Consider the following 23,946-nt stretch of genomic DNA (forward strand, 5'->3'; position numbering starts at 1 on the left):
TGCATAGCAACCAGAAAGCCAAAGTTGAGATGCATGCTTGGTCTCAATAAATGACATCAGGGTGGTCTATGGGGAGGTGATGGGGCCTCAGAACCTGATCTCATATTCAGGACCTGGAGAAGCTGGAGCAGAGGACAGACAGACAAATTCCAACATACAGTCCACTGCTTCCGCGCTGCCCTTTTAAGTCTAGCAAGAATACCTTTTGTATGTTGAAATGTCAGTTGCAGTTTCTTATTTTCATAAGAGGGTTTTTTTTTTAAATAAAGTATTTTTTACCAGGCACAGTGACTCATGCCTAGTTATCCCAGTACTTTGGGAGGCCGAGGCAGGCGGATCACTTGAGGTGAGGAGTTCCAGACCAACCTGGCCAACTTGCTGAAATCTCATCTCTACTAAAAATAGAAAAATTAGCCAGGTGTGGTGGCATGCACCTGTAATCCTAGCTACTTAGGAGGCTGAGGCATGAGACTCGCTTGAATGCAGGAGGTGGAGGTTGCAGTGAGCCGAGATTGTGCCGCTGCACTCCAGACTGGGTGACAGAGGGAGACTCTGTCTCAAAGAAAAAAAAAAAAAGAATTTTTAGGGGAAAAAAGCTGATAAACTCTAAGCCCATTGACAATATTCTAAATTCTCTTCCAATTATTCTTAACATACCTACAGATGTTTCATGTAATTGTAATCCATGTGTGAATTCCATCTTATGTTCTGTTTTAAATATAGATATTTCCATGAAATACCATTGTATACATCCTTTACATTTTTAATACCTTTAGGATGTTTAATACAGATCACATTATAGTTCTCCATTGGAAGTATTTGGGATACTAAGAATTTATCATGATGACCAATTACATTATTATGAAAATATCTTTGGATTTTTTTTTCTTTGAGGTTGTTTCCTTGACATAAATTCTCCCAAATAGAATTATGAAATCAAATATATGGATAGTTTGGTGGCTCCTGTTATAATTAACAAATTTCTTTTTGAAAAAAAAAAAAAAGACTGAGATGTTTCTCCTTACTGCACTATCAACTCAAAGCCAGAGTAGGTCTTATACTCCCTATTCCAGAGATATTCATCAGATATGCATGGGCCTCTGCCCTGGACCCTGAATACACACACTATCTGTGTGCATCAAGGTTATAGCAAGGCCTGCCTTGAGGCAGAGGCAAGCATCCGTGCTGGGCAAGCTGACTCATGCTGGCCTCAGCCCAAGGCTGACCTCAGCCCCAGAGAGGAAATGCTCCTTCTCTTTCTGCTTGGAAAACGTGTGCCCTGTATAGTAGTAGAGGGGAGTGGATGTAGAATTGGGCTGGAAAAGGAATTTTCTTTGTGTAGCGTTAGCAATTACTGAATATACTGTTAGATTTTTATGATAAAAGACTCTCTTTGTTCAGATGTACAGATAATCAGATTTGAAGATAACCAATTGTGCTCTATTTTGTCATTCCAAAGGAAATCAAATGAGTCAGTCACAATTTTTGTGCAGCACTAACCTCATCCCGCTAGTTTATAAGTTCCATGAGGGCAGGGACCTGTCCTGGTTGTGCTACCATTCTATCCCCAGCACCTGGTACAGTGCCTGGTGTGTGTGCAATACATATTTGTTAAATTAATAAATGAATGAATGCATTCCTAGAAACAGGAAACTTCAGTAAATGAAACAACCTAGTTCTTTCTCTCCAGGGGACTTTCAATCCAAGCTATACGTACAGCTGTTTAAAACATAGTTAACAGTGACACCCAACTTTTAAGTGAACATCAGCCACCTGAATAAAATTAAGTCCATGAATTCTCTTTTGAAATTAAACTTAATCAGTATTTTCTGGGAAATTACAGGATTGTTTTTTGAATTCAGCTGGTGCACTTGTCCCAGCTGAAGGAATGGAGACCTGATGAGTCAGTGATGAATCCAGGGCTCTATCTCCAAATGGTCATCCATGAATTAATCATTAGACAGCAGGCAGTGCTCCACCCATGTTAACTTTCCATTTTCAAGATTATGTTTCACATAACAATGAAAATAATTTTTCTTCTAAAAATTCTCTTAAAATATGAAACTGTTGTATGAATAGGATATATTTCTATTTCTAACTGGTTGTTGTTAGTGTGTAGAAAAGCTGTTAATTTTTGACATGTATGATATATCTAGCCATTTTTTCACATTTTTTCATTTTTTTTGGTTGACTCTCGGGCTTTCTAAGTATACTCTCATATTTTTTTTAACACACTGCTGGATTTAATTTGCTAATATTTTATTTAAAATTGTTTACTTCTATCTTTTTTAAATTTAATTTATTTTAATTATAGAAAGTAGAGATGGAGTTTTGCTATGTTGCCCAGGCTGGTCTTGAACTCCTGGGCTCAAGCATTCCTCCCACTTCAGCCTCCCAAAGTGCTGGGATTAAAGGCATGAGCCACGGCACCCGGCCTACTTTGATCTTTATAAGTAAGATTGTTGTATAATTTTTGTGTTATATATTTTGTGGTAGGTTTTGGTATTAAGGACATGGCAAAATCATACAGCGAACTAAAGAGCTTTCTATCTTTTTCCATGGTCTGGAATGGTTTGAGAAGCATAGGAATGATCATGTAGTGCTTATCAAGAATTGTAGTGTTCTATAACATTAGGAAATACATCAACACAATCTAGAATATTACCAAGTGATAATGTGATTATGGCAATAGATGAAAAATAAAACAAAATAAGTAGATTTTCAAATAAAAATTCCAAGTATAAGAACAGAAGAAAACTACTGAAACCTATTAAAGACTATGAATTACAATCAGCAACATCATGATAGAATGAAAAATTAAAATCAACGATTAAAATCCCCCATTAAAATCTAGGACAAAGCTGGAATATCCACATTCACCACTATTATTCAATATTTTCTGAAGGCTTTAATGTAATAAGACTTCCTTTCCATAAATTTAACAACTGGTGTAATTATTGGAAAAAAGGATAAACTTTTTGCATTATACCTGGAAAATGTAAAAGACTTCACTAAAAGCAATGAGAACAATTAGAGATTTTAGCCCAATTGCTGAATACAAGATAAATATGCCGAAATTGTTAGTTTTCTTTTATATTAGCAATTGTCTAAATAGATATGGTGGGAAATAACCCATTCACAATAGTGACAAAATTATAAAATAACTTAGAACAAATTCAATGATAAAGGTACAAGATCTGTATTAAAAGAAACGTTAATATTTTATTGAAGAACCTAAATAAATAGAACATTACACCATAGTCACGGAAAGAGAGATTTAATACATACATATCAATTCTTAACAAATTAAAAAATACATTTAATGAAATCCAAGTCAAGACATGCAGATATATTTTCTTTGGACCTGGACAAATGATTTAAGTGTTTGTATGGAATAAAAATATGCAAAGGTTTATTGGATAAATTTAGAAGAGTAGTGAGGGAGCTCCTGCCTTACTGGAGAGAGAATAACACTTACTATAAAGCTACTAAAATCAAAACAATATAATTGCAACTCAACTGCAATAGAATCCAGAGACAGACTGATTATATTTGAGAACTTGTATAATTGATGTAGTTTGGATATTCATTCCCATATTTGATCCCAATATTGGAGATGAGGCCTACTGGGAGATGTTTTGGGTCACATGGGCAGATCCCTCATGAATGGTTTGGTGCTGTCTTCACAGTAATGAGTGAGTTCTTGCTCTGTTAGTTCCTGTAAGAAATGATTGTTAGAAAGAAGCTGGCACCTACCCCCTTCTCTCTTGCTTTCTGTCTCGCCATGTGATATCTGCACATATTGGCTCCCCTTCACTTGCCACCATGAGCGAAAGCTTCCTGAAGCCCTTGCCAGAAGTAGATGCTGGTGCCATGCTTCTTGTACAGCCTGCAGAACTGTGAGCCAAATAAATCTCTTTTCTTTATGGATTACCAAGCCTCAGGTATTCCTTTATAGCAACACAAATGGACTAAGACAATCATGAAGTTTGTGTTTCAATTAAGTGGAAAAGGATGTTTATTAAATGTTGTTGGCATAATTAGCTGTTTGTATGAATAGTTAGAAGAGTAAGGTCCAGAGTGAGATTGCTTGGGCTCCCATCTCAGTTTTGTATCTTAGTAGCTTGAGAGTAGATGTATAATCTCAGTTTGGTGGAGACTTAGTCCACAGCAAGTGGACTAACAAACAGGCTTTCCTCAGCATTGCTGGTGAGAGTGTGACCTGCCACAATCCTTGGGAAAGTTAAATCAGTGGGTAAATCAATAAAATTAAACTTGCACCTTCCTTTTGACCCAGCAGTTCCACTTTGGAAAATCCAGAAATAAAAAATACCAACAATTAAAGGGTAGATGCATAAAGAAATTTGTTGCAATATTTTTTGTTGTTGTTGCACCTTTTTTTTTTTTTTTGTAGACCACATGCTCAGGAAAAAACCCCACAAAATAATCTGAAGGGTTTTTTTTTTTTTTCTTTTTTTGAGACATAATTTCATTCTTGTTGCCCAGGCTGGAGTGCAATGGCACGATCTCAGCTCACTGCAACCTCTGCCTCCCAGGTTCAAGTGATTCTCCTGCCTCCGCCTCCCGAGTACTGGGATTACAGGCACCCGCCACCATGCCCGGCTAATTTTTGTATTGAAAGGTTCTTAAATAAGGAAATGGATGAACAAGTTATGGAATATTATACAACTCTACTAAAGAATAAATTACACATATATGTGTTGACCTTGAGTGACAAAAACCAGTTCCAGAATAATGACATAACAGTTAACATTTATTGAGCAATTACACCATGCTAAGCCATTTAGATGTGATGTCCTTGTAAAACACTGTTGCAAGGGTTCTCTTTCAACCTTCTCTGCATCCTCCTCCTGGGTGTATCCTGGGCTTTGGCTTTTTCTGCTTTGTTTTATCTGTCTTCCAGAAATGTACTGTCCATTGGTTGCTTTCTCTTCTGTTCTCTTTGATGTTTTAAATTTATCCACCCCTACCACTTTTAAAGATATCAGAAATATCTACACAGTGATGGTGTCTGGAGCAGCAGGGGGCAAATGTGTATGTTTGGTTCACTCTCTTGAGCCAGAAGGCTTTAATTTCATGTTGTTAAATAAGAAACAGGGGAAAAAACAGCCCTACATATGCATGCATTGATTTATGTAGATTTGTATGAGGGAAGAGGAAGATATCAGAGTTAAACATGAGAGTTAACATTTGATTTGACACGTAGGAAACCTATTGTCCTAGAGTGGAAAGCCCTGATGATTTTGTAAATGACATTGTTTCACTTACAATTGTGGATAAAACCTGAATCAACAGGCACTCTGTCTTTTGTCATCATACTACTTTGTCAGTTTTGAATTATGTACTCACAAAGAAGGCAGGGTCCCATAACTGCTAAAAACAAGTTATCTTAATTAAGGCATTCAAGCCAGATGAAGTCTTTTAATATCCCAATAGCTCAGACTAAATCATATTGTTTTAGGACTTGTCGGCTAGGGCTGCCATAACAAAGTACCATAGACTGGGTGGCTTAATCAACTGGTATTTATTTTCTCACAGTTCTAGGGTGCAGAAGTCCCAGGTCAAGGTCTGGTAGGGTTGGTTTCCAAGGAGCGTTCTCTCCCTGGCTTGCAGACAGCTGCCTTTTCACATGGCAGAGAGAGGGAGCTCTGGGATCTCTTCCTCATCTTATAAGGGCACCAGCTCTACTGCATCAGAGCCCTACTCATAAGACCTCATTTAACCTTTATCACTTCCTCTCAAGCTCTATTTTCAAATACAGCCACATGGGGATTAGAGCTTCATCACAGGAATTTTGTGGGGGACATCATTCAGTCCATAGCAACTATTCCTCAGATTTTTATTTTAAATTTAAAAAAGATCTATCGAAAAAAGCCTGTGAGAAAAGGAAAAAGAAGTTACGTTTACGTACACCTTGGTGAAATATACTGAGAGCATGAGGAGATTTTAAAACTCCCTTAGTCCTCTAAACATGTATATGTTTGTAAAATCATTTTTGTTGCTTTTCTGCTAGCCAGTGGAATAAGCTCATTAAAAGTCAGTGGAGCAGCATGTCCCATTATCAGCACACTAAACCACAGGATTAACGAATATTCTAGCAAAAGCAATCACATTTATTAATGTCCCCATGGAGCTGTGGTCTGAAACAAAAAACTTAACCATAATAATTTGGTATCCATTAATCAAATAAATTAATTCTTCCATCTACTGTTCGTAGTCTATTTCAAATTTCCTGATAATAAAAGGGGGGAAAAGGGAAAAGAAATAATTTTATTTTTAAAAAGAATAACAGTGGGAAAAGAATAAACCCAAAGGAGTGTAAACAATTAATTTGCATTAGTTGGCAACTGATGATTCTGGCAAAACCACATGCAAAGAGCTAATGAACCCGTTGACTCCATTGATAACCACATTCTGTAGTTGGAGGAGGTAGTAGGAATTTAGAATCAAAACGATTGCCTGGAATGGCCGACAGGGGTACATGAAGACAGATGGTAAATAAAGGGGAAGGTTTTTTCCATTCATTCACCCAGTATAATTATCTCCTTTTTACCAGTGCTAGGTGCTTTTCAAAAATGATCTCATTTAATCCTCTCGCTAACCCTTACAGATGAAGAAATCGGATGAGAGGGAGAGGAGAGGAGGGAGGGCTGGGTTGGGGGAAGGGGGAAAAAGAGAGAGGGAGACACACACACACACAGAGAGAGAGAGAGGGAGAGAGAGAGAGACTGTCCTGACCAAAGGAACACAGCTTGCAAGTTGGGGAGCAGAGTTAGAAATTCAGAGCAATCTGACTTCAAAGCCTCTATTCTCTTCCCTGTCACACTGTAGGTGGACTGTTGTTTATACCTGCAATTATTTGCTTAATCTCTGTATCCCTTCTTAGAGAGTAAGAGGGCAGAGGCTGTGTCTGTCTTGTTGATTCTTGTGTCCATCATTGCACTCTGCAGACTCCTCTCAGTGGTCTCTGTTGGGAGCAGGACACTTCCTGTTACATTTACTTCCCATTTGGTGCAACCTGCTAAGGATTTATTCATTTCACCTCAGCCAGGCCGCTGATGCCTGTTCTCAGATTGCCTGGTCTCCTGCCTTCACCCCTTCACTTTAAACCATCTTCCGTGCAGCAGCCAGTGGTCTTCTAAAATGTAAATCAGATAATTTTGACCTTAGAATAAACTGCAAAACCTTACCATGGCCTCCATGCCCTATTCCAACCCCTGCCCCCACATCTGCCCTGAAGGCTCTGACCTCCCCATCACTACTCTCTGGCTCCAGCCACAAAGGCTCCCTCACGCTTCTCTCTCTGAGCTCTGTTCCACCTGAGAGCCTTTCCACCAGCTGCTTCCTTTGCTCTCTTCATTTTCTTTAATTATTCAAGAGAAATACATGCACAAGGAAGCACATATAAGCATATGTAGCATTGCTTGTAATAAAACAGTTGAAAGCAACCTTATGTCTTGCATCAGTAGGAGGGGCCTATACACTTTGGGGTGTATTCTCTGTACTTAAGAATATTATGCAGCAGTTAAAAAGATCAAGATAGGCCAGGCACTGTGGCTCACATCTGTAATCCCAGCACTTTGGGAAGCTGAGGCAGGAGGATCACTTGAGGCCAGAAGTGTGAGACCAGCCTGGGGAACATAGCAAGACGCATCCCTACAAAAAAACTTAAAAATTTGCTGAGTGTGGTGGCATGCACCTGTAGTCCTAGCTACTGGGAATGCTGAGATGAGGATTGCTTGAGCTCAGGACTTTGAGGCTGCAGTGAGCTGTGATTACACTACTGCACTCCAGCCTGGGTGACAGAGCAAGACTCCATCTCTAAAACAAACAAAAAAGACCAAGATATGCACTGATGGAGTATAAATTGGCACAGCTCCCGTGGAAGGCAGTTTGGCAAAATCTATCAAAATTAGCTATTCAAATACCCTTTGACTGTGCAGTTTCCCTTTGGAGACTTTATGCTGCAGACATATTTACACACATGGAAAGTAATATAGGTACAAGGTTCTTTATTATAGCACTGATTGTAATAGTAAACATTGAAACAAACCAATACTCCATTGACAGGGCTCTGGTTAAATTATAGTATAGCCATCCAGGGGAATACCATGCCTCTGTAAAAAGGACAAAGATGCTTTAATAGATGTTCTGAAAGATGTGGAAAGGCACTTCAAGCTTCAGAACAGTGCCATAAAATATGCATAAATTGTGTGCCGAATGGGGAAAAATAACCTATATTCATATTTGATGGAAATGCATGAAGAATAATTATTTGTCATGAGAAACAAACAATGGTGGTTACCTAGGAAACTAGTATGAGAACTGTGTAGACAAGGGACAGGAATAGGGAGGGAAACTTTTCATTGCACATCTTTTTATTCTTTTTTGGGTTTTAACCATATAAATGTATTACCCGTTCCCCCCATATGCATATAACGAGGAAGAGGGGGGTCTGCGTATACTGACATGAAAAGGTCTGCAAGAGATATTGCTCAGAAAAACAAGCAAGTAGCAGAACAGTGTGCACATGCTCATCCATGTCTAGAAAAACAAGGGGGATGGCCTCAGGAGAAGGGCTTGAGAGGGGGGCCTGAAATGGTAGTGGGGGTGGGATGGCCAAGAGGGACTTTCCCTTTAGCTTCATGGTTCATTTTTTTTTTCCCAAGAAGAATGTAGTATGCGCTACTTGTTAATTACTTATAAATGAAGGAATAAAAAAGCTTTCTGGGATTGGTATTGTCTGGCGATTACCAGATCAAGGGTCAGGTTCTGGGAGTTGGTGACCGAAATGGAATGAAAGTGAGGTTGGAGTTCAGGAGGTACAAGAAATGTTCAGCCAGGCTGTTACCTAGATGTACACAGATGTTCAAAAGCTGGGATGTGGGGTGCTGGGAGCTGGGGTAAGACACTGAGGGGTAGCTCTGAAGGCTACAAGGAATGAGGGGGAGCCCCCAGAATTCTTTATCAATGGAGGCAGCTCCATGACTTCTAGAAGGGATGGCTGGAGGTTCTAGAGCTGATCTGCATGGCAGGAGAGAAGACTTTTATCTGATAGTGCAAGAGAAATAGTTCAGACCTGGACTGTCCAATGTAGTGGCCACTGGCCACATGTGGCTATTGAGCATTTGAAATGTGGCTAGTGCAACTGAGGAACTTAATTTTTAATTAAATTTAATTTAAATAGCTACATGTGTAGTTATGTTTCTCATAGTCTCAGATCTAGACTGAAGTGCCTGAGGAACTTGGGACTGGTAATATGGGGTGTGGAAGAATAAGTGGTCTCCAATAGAAATGCCAAAAGGTTGTAGAGTGACTTAGGAGAGTGCCAGGATCCTATTCACGAGGAAAAGTGCTCCTGGGACAGACTGAATGTATGAGGGCAGAAGATACTTATGTGGAGACAAGGATCTGACATTTCCATCATTGCAGAAAGTTCAGTTAGACAGTGCAGGTCTACCCACATGCTGCTGCTGAGCCCTTGAAATGTGACCAGTCTGAACTGAGATGTGCTGTGAGTGGAAATAAATACACACTGGATTACAAAGACTTGGTATAAAAAGAGTGTAAAGTATCTCAATAATTTTTAATACTGATTACAAGTTGAAATGTTTTAGATATAGTGTACCTATATATTTTATTTATATTACAACTGTTTCTACTTTTTAAAATATAGCTACTAGAAAACTTAAAATTACGTGTGTGGCTCATGTTATATTCCTTTTGGACAGAGCTGATCTAAAAAAGTGCAGGGAAAAGGTTGAGAGGGGCACCAGGTCAAAGCAGGGCTGAGGATTATGAAGATAAAAGGCACTTTGGAAATGATGGCCTCACATTGCTACATTTTGTTCCCAGGTGGTATTTGGCCTTATCTCAGCTTGATGGGGAGAACTGTCATGGGCTCTGCCAAGGAACTGGGGTTCCAGCCCAGAAAGCGGTAGTATGGGCCTGGTCAGGTAGAGGGGTGGAGGAGTGATGCAGAGGGCCTTGTTATGAGATAGTTCAGGACTTTCCCAGGTTCTCTTTTCCCTCATTAAAATGTACTTCTCCCTCTAGTCTTAACTTGGCTAATAATACCTTAACATTTTACCCCTTTTTATAGTAAAGTTTGGCCTGATTAAGACAAGCCCTTCTCTTAAACACATGAAAAGGTGCTCAACTCACTTATAATAAGAAAAACACAAAGCAAAATATAAGGACATACCATTCTTCACCTAGCAGATTGGCCAAGATTAAAAAAAAAAAATCAGGTTCAAACGATGTGGGGCAAGGTATGGGAAGACAATGGTTGGGAATTTGATTGGCACAACCTTTATGGAAGACAAATCGGCAGTGTCTGTGACAACTTTAATTGTGTATATCCTCTGACTAAATCCCAGTATTTATCCTACAGAAATACACATTGCAAAATGATATATGTAAAAGGGCATCCATTGCAGTAGTGTTTACAAAAGTAAGAGACTGGAGTCAATTTAAATGTCAATTTATAGAGACTGATTAAATAAATTATGGGTATCATTTCAATCAAATTATAAAATAATGTAACTTTAATAGCAGACAACTGCTAACAATAATAAGACAGGTCTCTATGTCAGATGTAGAAGGATCTCTAAATTATTGGTAAGTTTAGAAAAAGAAAAAGAAAGTAACAACCATGTATGTAGCATACTGCCATTTCTGTGGGGGCAAAAAACTCAATATATTTGCTGACATATATTTACAAGTGTATCGATTTTTTTTTTTGAAGGATATATAAGAAATCAGCAACAGCGGTAACTTCCAAGGAGGGCAAATGCATTGTAGGGAGAAGGCCGACTCTATCTCTCACTGTATACTGTTTTGTACCTTTAAAATTTTATGATATAAATATATTACCCACCAAATAAAATGAAATAAGACATTTTAAAACTTCTCTTTATGTATGAATTTCCTCTTATCACAACTCCATAAAGTGTCTTTGCCTGCACTTCACGATACAGCTCTTCCTGCTGCTGTAACTGTTTTTGCTTCCTAGAGACTCGGAATTACTCTCTTTCCACTTAGTAACTGAAAAAAAATTGTATTCATTTATTTGATTGTCAAGTATAGTATCTGGATTTACCAGTTTTTAGGTTTCAAGAATTATTTTTTCCCTCTATTTTGTCTTTTTCTTCATACTTAAATGTTTATCATTAAGTTCATGAAAGTATTTTTCTAAAATATTTACATTTAAAAAGCACATTTTGGCTGGGCATGGTGGCTTACGCCTGTATTCCAGCACTTTGGGAGGCCTAGGCGGGTGGATCACCTGAGGTCTGGAGTTCAAGACCAGCCTGGCCAATATGGTGAAACCCCACTTCTACTAAAAACACAAAAAAGTAGCCGGGCATGGTGGTGGGCGCCTATAATCCCAGCTACTTGGGAGGCTGAGGCAGGCTGGAGAATCACTTGAACCCAGGGCAGGGGGAGCTGGGGGGAGGCGGAGGTTGCAGTGAGCCGACATCACGCCATTGCACTCCAGCCTGAGCAATAAGAGCAAAACTCTGTCTCAAAAGAAAAAAAAAAAGCACATTTCTCTTATTCTTTGACATTCTCTTGTAATATACATTTCAGTTACATGAAATTGAAAGACAACCAAATGCAATGTGCCCTCTAGTGGTTAAAGAAAATAATTTACAATCCACCTCTCCTGAGCCAAGTACACAGATCAAATGTAATTTTTCAAAGCCTACATTCAGTTATGTGGGTAACTTAATTGGTTATTTCAATGTGGCTTTTGTCCTCTTATGAAAACATGGCATATCAAAAAAATTGTTCATCTTATAAAATAATCATTTTTCTCTATTTGCAAAAACAAAAAAGTATTGACCTATTTGCCTGTTTGTTGAATAAACAATATATTAAAATAGACCAAAGAATGGGGAGTGAAAAGTAAATTTCCTCCCACCCCTGACCCTCAGAAGCTAAAGATGGCTTCCCTAGTGGCAAGCACAGTTGCCAGTTTTTAAATAAATATATTGTGTATATGCATAAACAAATGCACGTTATATTAGTTATCTACTGCTACGTAGCAGATTACCCAGAACTTAGTGGCTCAAAACAACAAACATTTATTATCTCACATTTTCTGTGGGTGAGGAATGCAGCAGCTTAGCTAGGCCCCCAGCGCTGGGGCTTTCCCAAGGATGTAGTCAAGCTGTCAGCTGGTGCTGCAGTCAGCTCATGTCTCAGCTCGGGAGGATCTGCTGTCAGGCTCTCTCAAGGGGTTCTTGGCAGGGTTTAGTTCCTCACACGTTGTTGGGCCAAGGGCCTCATTTCTTCACTGGCTTTTGGCCTGAGGCTTCCCTCAGTTTCTTGTTACACGGTCCTCTCCATAGGACACCTCACAGCATGACAGTTGGCTTCATCGAGTGAATAAGAGAGAAGAGCCAGAAAAGGCAAGCAAGACTAGAAGCCAAAGTCTTGGTAACCTAATTTCGGAAGTGATATCCTATCACATTTGCTGTGTTCTGTTTGTTAGAAGCAAATTCCTGGGTTGAACCATATTTAAGGGGAGAGGATTAAATAAGGGCATTGGTACCAGGAGTAGGAGATCACTGGGGGCCATCTTAGAAGCTGCCTGCCACACAGTTGTATGTGATATATCTATAGATGCCTTAAAAAAAAAAACTTAAGGTTCTGTACCTTGCTTTTGTCATGTGATAGTGTATCTTGGAGCAATTTCTAAGTCAGTAAAGAAAGATCTCCCTCATTCTTCTAACAGTGGCATAGCATTTCACCCCCCACCTATACAGAGAGCATTCTTTGGGCATGCCATACCAAACCTTCTTAAGAGTCCCATATTGAGAAAAATTTTGCAATCTACTCATCTGACAAAGGGCTAATATCCAGAATCTACAATGAACTCAAACAAATTTACAAGAAAAAAACAACCCCATCAAAAAGTGGGCAAAGGATATGAACAGACACTTCTGAAAAGAAGACATTTATGCAGCCAAAAGACACATGAAAAAATGCTCATCATCACTGGCCATCAGAGAAATGCAAATCAAAACCACAATGAGATACCATCTCATACCAGTTAGAATGGCGATCATTAAAAAGTCAGGAAACAACAGGTGCTGGAGAGGATGTGGAGAAATAGGAACACTTTTACACTGTTGGTGGGACTGTTAACTAGTTCAACTATTGTGGAAGTCAGTGTGGCGATTCCTCAGGGATCTAGAACTAGAAATACCATTTGACCCAGCCATCCCATTACTGGGTATATACCCAAAGGATTATAAAGCATGCTGCTATAAAGACACACGCACACGTATGTTTATTGCAGCACTACTCACAATAGCAAAGACTTGGAACCAAGCCAAATGTCCAACAATGATAGGCTGGATTAAGAAAATGTGGCACATATACACCGTGGAATACCATGCAGCCATAAAAAATGATGAGTTCATGTCCTTTGTAGGGACATGGATGAAGCTGGAAACCATCATTCTCAGCAAACTATCGCAAGGACAAAAAACCAAACACCGCATGTTCTCACTCATAGGTGGGAATTGAACAATGAGAACACATGGACACAGGAAGGGGAACATCACACACCGGGGCCTGTTGTGGGGTAGGGGGAAGGGGGAGGGATTAGCATTAGGAGATATACCTAATGTTAAATTAAGAGTTAATGGGTGCAGCACACCAACATGGCACATGTATACATATGTAACCTGCACGTTGTGCACATGTACCCTAAAAACTTAAAGTATAATAAAAAATAAAATAAAATGAAAGAAAGAAAAAAAGTGATTGCCGTTTTGCCATTACTTTCAATGGGAAAACCGCAATCACTTCTGCACCAGTGTAATGTCACTTTATCACGACAGTTTTGAAATAAGCTGAGAATAATTTTGATTTTATTTTTACAAAAAGACAAGTAGAGCCTTGTGGATGCTTGATGACAATAATCTTTGAATATTAGTAATGTCAGTATTAGTTGACATTAATAACGTGTTCAATGCCACATTTTTTAGTACATTTTCACTGGTTTCTAAGAAGAAATAGGTTATAGATTTAATGATCTTTGTACATGAAAGGGGAAAATTTTACTGCTTGTTAGAATTATAATACTTTTAATTAAAAAAGTCCCATATTGATGGATATTAAGGGCATTTTTGGTCTTTTGCTGCACACCTTCTTTACCTATGTGAGAGTGCATCTAGAAGGTAAATTCCTACAAGTAGAATTGCTGGGTTAAAGGGTATGAGCACTTCACATTTTGATAGCTATGGCCAAATAGACATTTAAGGGAGGTTGTACCAATTTATTTTCCAACTATGAAGTGTAAGAATTGTCTGCTTACCCACAGTTTCTTTTCTTTTTTTTTTTTTTGACCGAGTTGCACTCTTGTCGCCGAAAATGGAGTGCAATGGCATGATCTCGGCTGACTGCAACCTCTGCCTCCTGGGTTCAAGCGATTCTCCTGCCTCAGCCTCCCAAGTAGCTGGAACTATAGGTGTGCGCCACCACGCCTGGCTAATTTTTGTATTTTTAGTAGAGACAGGGTTTCACCATCTTGGCCAGGCTGGTCTCGAACTCCTGACCTCATGATCCACCAGCCTTGGCCTCCCAAAGTGCTGGGATTACAGGCATGAGCCACTGCGCCTGGCCCACCCACAGCTTCTTGAAGCATTTTTCCACAAGTTTTAATGAAAAGGGAAATGAGAAATCACAGGAGAAAAACTAAAATTCAAAGTCCAGTAAACTGGACAAATTGGAGTAATTAATTCTTATTAACCAGAAATGGAACAAGGCTCTGATATCTGCATAATTTTGAGCTGGATTTATCAGGGTATTTTCCTAGTTTAATATACAAATGAGAGGAGGGACCCTTTAGTTTAGGCCCAAGTTTGCCTGGTGATCTTTTGTGGCTCCTGTCCCTACAATGTTAGATAATGTTTCCCCCTCTGAGAGTTGTGTGGCTTTCTTAACAGCATTGAATAGATAGCATATCAGATTCCAACTTCATCTGGAGGATATGGCACTAATAGTGATATGGTTTGGCTTTGTGTCCCCACCCAAATCTCATCTCGAATTGTAATCCCGGAGGGACCTGGTGGGAGGTGACTGGATTACGGGGAAGCTTTTCCCCATGCTGTTCTCATGATGGTGTGGGAGTTCTCACAAGAGCTGATGGCTTTAAAAGTGTTTGGAAATTCCCCCTTTGCAGCATTAATCTCTCGCCTGGCGCCATGTAAGTTGTGCCTGCTTCCCCTTTTGCCATGATTGTAAGTTTCCTGAGGCCTCCCCAGCCATTTGGAACTATGATTCAATTAAACCTCTTTCCTTTATAAATTACCCAGTGTCAGGGAAGTTATTTATAGCAGTGTGAAAACGGACTAAAACAGATAGCAAAGCAAGTTTACACTGATTAATTACTTACTTTTGAAACTTTACAACTGTGGCCACTTTTGACTTTTTTTTTTAACTGATGTTTCAGTCATTAGAAAAACAGAGAATGTTGGGGGTAAAAAGAAGTCTTATAAGTCACACATAGCTTAAATGCTGCAGCTTTTCCCCAAATTCTGGAATCCTTTCTAAATCAGTCAGCATCTGTCTATGTGTCTTCACACACAAATACTCATTTTCATTAAGGTAGATTGTTCTCTTGTTAAACAAGGAAAAAGCTTTAGAGTTTAAAAAATTATTTTGTACATTGGGTTGAAATAAAAATCTGTTGCTTTGTGCCTCTTGCCAAAGCTTTCTTCTCTGCTTAAGTGGTCACAAGGAAAAAGTCTTTGTTCCTTGTCAACAGCTCCCATAGCTTCCTCAGGTCTGCTCTTCTCCAGGAGGATTATTTTTTCTTTTTTTTCGAGACAGGGTCTTGCTCCATTGCCCAGGCTGGAGTGCAGTGCTGTGATCATAGCTCACTGCAGCCTCAGACTCCTGGGCTTAAGTAATCCAGGAGGACGATTTTAATTGGCATCATTCCTTTTTCCCAAAAAATAATTTTAAGATGCACCACGGCTGGGCGCGGTGGCTCACGCCTGTAATCCCAGCACTTTGGGAGGCCGAGGCGGACAGATCACGAGGTCAGGAGATCGAGACCATCCTGGCTAACACAGTCAAACCCCATCTCTACTAAAAATACAAAAAATTAGCCGGGCGTGGTGGCGAGCTCCTGTAGTCCCAGCTACGCGGGAGGCTGAGGCAGGAAAATGGCGTGAACTCAGGAGGCGGAGCTTGCAGTGAGCCAAGATCACACCACTGCACTCCAGCCTGGGCAACAGAGCGAGACTGTACAAAACCAAAACAAAACAAAACAAAATAAAACAAAACAAAACAACGCAACCACAACACTAAGTCCTCTCCTCTGAAGATACTGAAATGGGAAAAGTTCCCTTGTCCCCCTTGCAAGGCGTGTGACGGGGGAGTGGCTCGCTTTTTCAGTGCCCTGCTGCTCAAATCTCTAGGGGAGCATACAGACGGGCAGGTTGTGGGGCTCTGACCCCATGGCAGTGTCTAGGGGTGGATGTTTACAGCTCCTGAAGCCCCAACGTGCTACCGTGTGCTTTTTTAGTTTTGCTGCCTATAGGCGGCTTGTGTTAACCAGTTCAATTAGCCCCTCTACCTTGTTGCAAGGACAGAGGGCTTTCTGTATCCTGGGTTCTTGTCTTGGTGTACCAGAATAATCGGATCACACCGGGCTTGGAGAATGAGTGCAAGGTTTTATTGAGTGGAGGTAACTCTCAGCAGAAGGGGGAAGTTATAAGAGGGATGGAGTGGGAAGGTTTTCCCCTGGAGTCAGGCTGCTCTGTGGCCTGGGCTTTCCTCCGACTGCCCCAGCCAAACTCTAAGCCGTTCTGCTTCTACCAGTCAGTGGCATGTGAGTTCCTGTGGATGTGTACCTCTCAAAGTCCAGCCGCTTGTGTGTTCCTCCACTGATGTGCTTCTCTCGACGTCCAGCCGCCTATGTGTCTCCTGCTAGGGTCTTGGGGGTTTTTATAAGCACAGGATGGGGGCATGGTGGGGCCAAGGTGGTCTTGGGAAATGGAACATTTGGACAGGAAAACTAAAATGCTTGTCCTCACCTAGGTCCATGGGCACAGGCCCGGGGGTGGAGTCCTCACCAGGGATCTGCCCTTCCCTTCCCAGCACTTCCCTGCCCCCCTTCCATATCAATATTCCTGCTCTAAGATTTAAAAAGATGTCAAGCATGAAGACTCCTTTAAGGGCAGTCTTTCTGCTGATCCCCACATGATAGTAGGTGTATTTTTAGGACGACTTATTCAGAGCATACATAATGACAAGAGGTGCTTTAAGTTCAAGAATGTTTTGACAACATTCATAGGACTATGTATTCACAATAGCCAAAGCTAGAAGCAACTCAAGTGCCCGTGGACATATGAATGGATAAACATTGTGGTATGGACATATAATGGAATATTACTCAGACTTAAAAAGGAAGGAAATTCTGACACATGCTACAACATGGATGAACTTTGAAGACGTTATGCTGAGTGAAATAAGCTAATCACAAAGGGACAGATACTGTATGAATCCATTTATGTAAGGTACCTAGACTAGTTAAGTTCATAGAGACAGAAGGTAGAATGGAGGTTGCCGGACCAAGGGGAGAGAGGAAAGGGAAGTTACTGTACAGAGTTCCGATTTGGGAAGGAGAAAAAGTTCTGGAGATCGATGGTAGCAATGGTTGCACAACAATGTGAATGTACTTAAAGCCACCGAACTGTACACTTAAAATTGCTAAAATGGTAAATTTTAAGTTATGTGTATTTATCACAATGAGAAATATAATAGCCTATCAATCACAGCAGCATCTCCAAACATTTGAAAAGTAGTTGTATATGCATCTGAAATCTATTATTCATACAATCGACAGTTTTGCCCCACCTTCGAAATCTTCACTCATTCCACAGCGAGCCTCTGAGGGCCATTTGGACTTTCTTTGGGCACAATTGATTAGACCAAGAATGAGCGGTTAGCCCCAGTTGGACTATTCAGAACCTTGTCCTAAGAATTTGGAATTTGATTTTAGAAACTTGTTATTAGTCTGTGTAGGGGTAAAGGTGAGGTAATATTGTTGGGAGCTATAGGGCAGTCATCTTTTTCCATGTTCATTTTTTATTCAACAAATATTTATTTTTTGTCTACTCTGTGCTAGGCATTGTGCAGGATGCTGGGATTCAGTGGCATCCCTGCCCTCCTGAAACAGAGCAAGCCTGACTGTAGGGAGATGATCTCTAAAGTTATTTCTCATATTTTTGTTAGACCTGATGTTTTGCATACTGTTTTCTAGTAAATGAACAACACAGTATGCCATGATTTTTTAAAATTACATTTAACTTCCTGTCTATTTTTTAGCACGTTTTTCAGCACCAGGACAAGCATCATTGCTCAAGGAGAGCTTGATTGACAACAGGAAGTTAGAAGGAGTCTGAATTGTAACAAGTGTGGCAAGAGCACCAAGATCACTCTGTGTGTGTTCACAGAAAATGTACCAAAGGTGGGTGTTTTGTTTACGAGTGGCAGCAGCGCCACCACGTGGCAAAATAGTAAATGATGTTTGTAATTTCTATGCCTGCCTGCATAGAAATTACTCAATTCTTGAAGGAAAAAAAAAAAGCAAAAATTGGGCATGAAAGGGGATCTGTATTATTTCACAATTGGTACTTAAGGGGAGACTTTTAAGTATGTTTCAAATTAGCATAATTGGAATCTTCTTAAAGTGAGGCAACACTGTGCTAAGGTCTTCATCCTGCCCTCTCAGAAGTTAATTAACCCCAGAGGTGAAATCTTGAGAACTGGACAGACACTCCCAGTGGTTCTAGAGTATCCTTCATTAGGTCTTTCCTGACTTCTCCCAAACCAATCTTCTCCTGTGTTTCCATAAAACTGTTTCTGGTGCTGATTTCATTCCTTAACAAATATTCATTGAGTACCTGCATGGTGCTTAGTCTGTTCTAGGTATTGTAGATGCAGCAGTGAACAAATCAAACTAAAATTTCAGCCTGTACTTCTTAGCATCTTATTGTGATACATCTGGGAGTCTTTTATGCCCTGCAAGCCCTTTGACAACAGGGACCTTTCTTATCCCATCCTCACTGGAACCAAACCTTCTACCCATTGAATTCCCAAGTAATGATTTCAGAACTCAACTGATTAAAGATGACTATATTTATTAGGACCATTCCCAAGTCAGTTCTCTGGTGGGATCAAAGCTGTGTCCTTTCAGCCAGGGACAAAATACAGAAACAGAAAGTTCATTATAGATCCTATGGTAAACTAAATAATGGCCCTCCAAAGATGTCCACACCCTAATCCCCAGAACCTGCAAATATATTGCCTAACATGGCAAACGGACTTTGCAGCTGTGATTAAGGCTCTTGAGACGGGAGATTATCCTGGATTGTCATAGTAGAGCCAATGTAATCACAAGGGTCCTTATAAGAGGGAGGGAGCAGAGTTGGAGAAGAGATAAGGGTGGAGGCAAGTGTCAGAAGATGCTAATGGAGGAGAGGGCCACAGACCAAGGAATGCAGGTGAATTCTAGAAGCTGGGAAGGGGAAAGAAAAGGATTATTCTTTAGAGACTCCAAAATAAGCACAGGCCTGGTGGTACATTTTATATTTCTGACCCCCAGAGCTATAAAATACATCTGAGTTGCTGTAAGCCACTAACTTTGTGGTAATTTGCTACAGCAACAATAGGAAACTATACAGATTTCTACCTGTCCTCCTAATCTGCGTTCCACACTGCTCATTTTCACTGGTGTGCAGAGTGGGACATTTCTACTTTGTTCCCTTATTTTCCCAAGTCAGGGAGATGTCCTGGTTTGTCTTGACACAAGCCTCTAACAATGTTTCTCTAACAGGGCTGTGTGACCATTGGCATTCTTTGGTGTATCCTCACAATCCCTTAGTTTTCTTATGAGAGTTTTAAATTCTATTCAGTTCCACAGTGAGCTAAAAAAAAATTAATGTACAATTCAAGGTACAACCCAAAAAGTTATCCTTATCCTCATAAGAATACTAAAATCATCTCATTAGAGTCAGGAATGAGACAAGCATGTTCGGCCGGGCGCGGTGGCTCACGCCTGTAATCCCAGCACTTTGGGAGCCCAAGGCGGGCGGATCACGAGGTCAGAAGATCGAGACCATCCTGGCTAACACGGCGAAACCCCATCTCTACTAAAAATACAAAAAATTAGCTGGGCGTGGTGGCGGGCGCCTGTAGTCCCAGCTACTCGGAAGGCTGAGGCAGGAGAATGGCGTGAACCCGGGAGGCGGAGCTGGCAGTGAGCAGAGATCGTGCCACTGCACTCTAGCCTGGGCAACAGAGAGAGACTCCGTCTCGATAAAAAAAAAAAAAAAAAAGACAAGCATGTTCATTAGCACCACTCTTAACATTATTCTGGGGGTACTGGCTAATGTAATTATACAATAAAAAAGTATAAAAATGGGAAAGGAGGAGGCAAACTGGTAATTATTTGCAAATATGATTGTATACCTGAAAGTTCAAGGGAATAAACTGAAAACCTATGTAAATAATAAAAGAATTCAGTAAACACATTACACAACATTAATATATCAATAAAGAGCTTATTTAGGACATACATAAATACAAAAACTTACTATAATCACAGTAACTACAGAAAAGACAAAATACCTAACAATTAAAGTAACAGGAAATAATGCAAAGTTAATGTGAAGGAAATGGAACAAAACTTGAAAAAGAAGAAAGGTGTGCCATGTTGTTTTGATAGAATCTTACCACTATAGCAATGTCAAAATAAAGCCTTATGTGTTTTAAGACCACTGTTACTAACAACTTTTGTTATTAACAGATGAAATTGATAAGGGAAAGTCTTCTTTCATTTTCTTTTCATAACTTCATTCTCCACCCAGCCTTTAATATTACCTGGTCTTGTCTCGTGAGTTTCAGTAAATATGGGGCTATGTACGCTTCGCACTGGCCAAAGCCAGGTCACAAGTTAAGTGAGGCCTTATCTTTGGAGGTCCAAGTCAAGCCCACCTTTGGGTTGCCTGGCCATGGCAAGAGAGAGCTCCCCAGATTTGCCGTGTGCTGGTTCTCATGACCTGCCACAGGAACCTTGAGTCCTCCTTTATCACACACACACACACACACACACTCAGGAACGCTCATTTCCATTTCCACAGTACGCCATCTGGACACTCCTAGATTTTATTAACCTTGTTGATAAAATAATTCCTACACAGTAAAGGTTTCCTTCTCACTAGGATCATAGTTAAAATGGCAATTTCTATTATTTTCAACATGGCACCAGTGTGTTCTTGGGCTATATACTTTTTGACATCATTTTTTAAAAAATGCCACTGCTAATTATTATTATTATTATTTTTTTTTTGTAGAGACGGAGTCTCGCTTTGTTGCCCAGGCTGGAGTGCAGTGGCGTGATCTCAGCTCACTGCAACCTCTGCCTCCTGGGTTCAAGCATTTCTCCTGCCTCAGCCTCCTGAGTAGCTGGGACTACAGGTGCACACCGCCATGCCCAGCTAATTTCTTTTGTATTTTAGTAGAGAAGGGGTTTCACCATGTTGCCCAAGCTGGTCTCGAATTCCTGAGCTCCGGCAATCCGCCTGCCTTGGCCTCCCAAAGTGCTAGGATTACAGGCGTGAGCCACTGCGCCTGGCTGCCACTGCTAATTATTATTGTCAAAGGAATCTGTATATAATCAATAAGTGAGTCAGGTAATTTTTGTGTGTGTGAGAAAGGGGGAGCAGCTGCTGTTGCTACTAAAACCTTATTCATAACACTTAGGTTGTGGGGTGGGTGTGGGGCAGGCAGTCAAGTGCAGCAGAAGGAATTTTCCATTCCACACCGACCACACCTCCGTGAAGGCTGTTTCCTAATTATTCCTAGAAGCAGCTAGGATCTGTCTTAGCAGAAGACATTAAGTCTGATTTTTAGTTGTCTCTCCTTTTATCTTCTTTCTTCAGAGCCTAGCACAAGCTAGAAACTCAATAAATGCCAAAGAAGCAAATGGAGTGTTCCTTTTACCAGCCTATATCCTGAAACCCAGAGAGCAGGGAAAAACTGTTTAAAAACTGTCTAGAATGAAAATGCCACCAAGTAGGAGCAGTCCATTGGCACAATACAGGAGGCTGTAGCTTTGGGGCAATCATTTTTTAAGGTCTCTATCTTTCAGCATGCACAGGTTCCACAGCTGTTTGTATTGTTAAATACTTTCTCCACTCCACTTTTTTCCTCCTTAAAGAAATCAAAACATTTTTGGTGGGGAGGTCTAAAAATTATTGTGAGCCCTAGGCACTGAGTCTCCTGTACCTTACTAACAAGTCAATTCTGGTTGGTGCCTGGGGGAACTGGTTGGTAATGTTTTGATCATCACCCCAGGTGAGAATTACACTGTACATCAGAAGTAGAAAACTGAAATGCCTACAAGCAGGCTGGGTATGGGGAATTTGTCCACCGTGTATGATGAGTTGGTGGCTAAACTGGTGTGCATAGCCCCCTTCCCTAGAAGTCGCTGCAGGCCACCTCACCTGGATTGTCCCCCAGTGTTGCCAGACTTCCCCATTTTTCAAGAAAGGCTAGAAACCCTGAGTTTTATGTAAAATCTCTGTTTTAAAATGCTAGCTCAAATTTCAAAGAAAAAGTCTCCCTGAATGAACCAAACAAAACATCTCAGTATTGTATATGGCACTACTTTGTAATTTCTCTTGAACGTATCTGCTGCAGGGAGAAGCCTTAAAAACAAATGGCAGGTGTGGGCACCAGAGAATCAACACATCGGGAAGAGAAAAATGGCATGGTTTTAGTGTAATTGTAAAAAGGTAATACTAGTTGCAGTAAATTGCATGATTCTTACTGTTTATGTGTAGTCCCTTAGCACTAATCTAATTATTCAGATTCCATTTGGATTATTTTCATGCTATTTCACTTTCCTGAATTTGTAATTTGAGTAATAGGGCCAGAATTTCATGACGTAATAGGGCCAGAATTTCACGTATCAAGAATTCTTACTCATAATTGTGATGTTCATTTTTTTTTTTTTTTTTTTTCCTGAGATAGGGTCACTCTGTTGCCCAGACTGGAGGGCAATGGCAAGATTCCCAGTGCTCTGGTGGTCCTCCCACTTCAGCCTCCTATCTGGGACTACAGATGCATGCCACCACATCTGGCTGATTTTTAAATTTTTTTTGTAGAAATAAGGTTTTGCCATGTTGCCCAGGCTGGTCTCGAACTCATGGGTTCAAGCCATCTGCCTGCCTTGATCTGCCCGCCTTGGCCTCCCAAAGTGCTAGGAGTACAAGCCTGAGCCACTGTACCTGGCAATGATTTTGAATTTTTAAAAGCGTACTTAACCCTTAATAAAGGCCCGTATTATTTCTAGTCACATCACATTTGTCTGACTTGCTTTGGGGCTTACAATATAAAAAAGAAGAGAGGAAAGAAGTCTGCATTCTTTTGTTTTTGACTCTTTAGGAGTATTTAGTAAAAATTATTTTTAAAATAAGTAGGACTTTGGGGATTTGACTGAAAAGCTACACATATTCACTTTCTAGTGACAAAATCAGCCTGTGGCATTGTCAGAACACCACAAGGCATACCCAGTCCCACTTCTCCTCTTCATCTCAGCTGATGATTTCACTTTCTAATCCTATAAACAGTTAAGATCTAGGCTGGGCGCGGTGGCTCACGCCTGTAATCCCAGCACTTTGGGAGGCCGAGGTGGGTGGATCACGAGATCAGGAGATGGAGACCATCCTGACTAACATGGTGAAACCCCGTCTCTACTGAAAATACAAAAAATTACCCGGGCGTGGTGGCGGGCACCTATAGTCCCAGCTACTTGGGAGGGTGTGGCAGGAGAATGGCATGAACCCAGGAGGCGGAGCTTGCAGTGAGCTGAGATCACGCTACTGCACTCCA

The 23,946-nt window shown here is 40.5% G+C and overlaps 1 protein-coding gene across 1 annotated transcript in view; it reads left to right on the top strand.

Annotated features, from left to right (window-relative positions):
- The window catches only part of U2SURP (U2 snRNP associated SURP domain containing), a 91,041-nt gene that overhangs the window by 11,614 nt on the left and 55,481 nt on the right, over positions 1–23,946 (top strand). Inside the window, exons 3-4 of the mRNA XM_019024134.4 lie at positions 18,376–18,517; positions 22,753–22,847. The gene's annotated coding sequence lies outside the window, so the exon portion shown is untranslated. The remainder of the gene's footprint in view (positions 1–18,375; positions 18,518–22,752; positions 22,848–23,946) is intronic.

This window comes from Gorilla gorilla, chromosome 2 (genome assembly GCF_029281585.2).
Source record: "Gorilla gorilla gorilla isolate KB3781 chromosome 2, NHGRI_mGorGor1-v2.1_pri, whole genome shotgun sequence".
NCBI classification, from domain to species: Eukaryota; Metazoa; Chordata; class Mammalia; order Primates; family Hominidae; genus Gorilla; species Gorilla gorilla.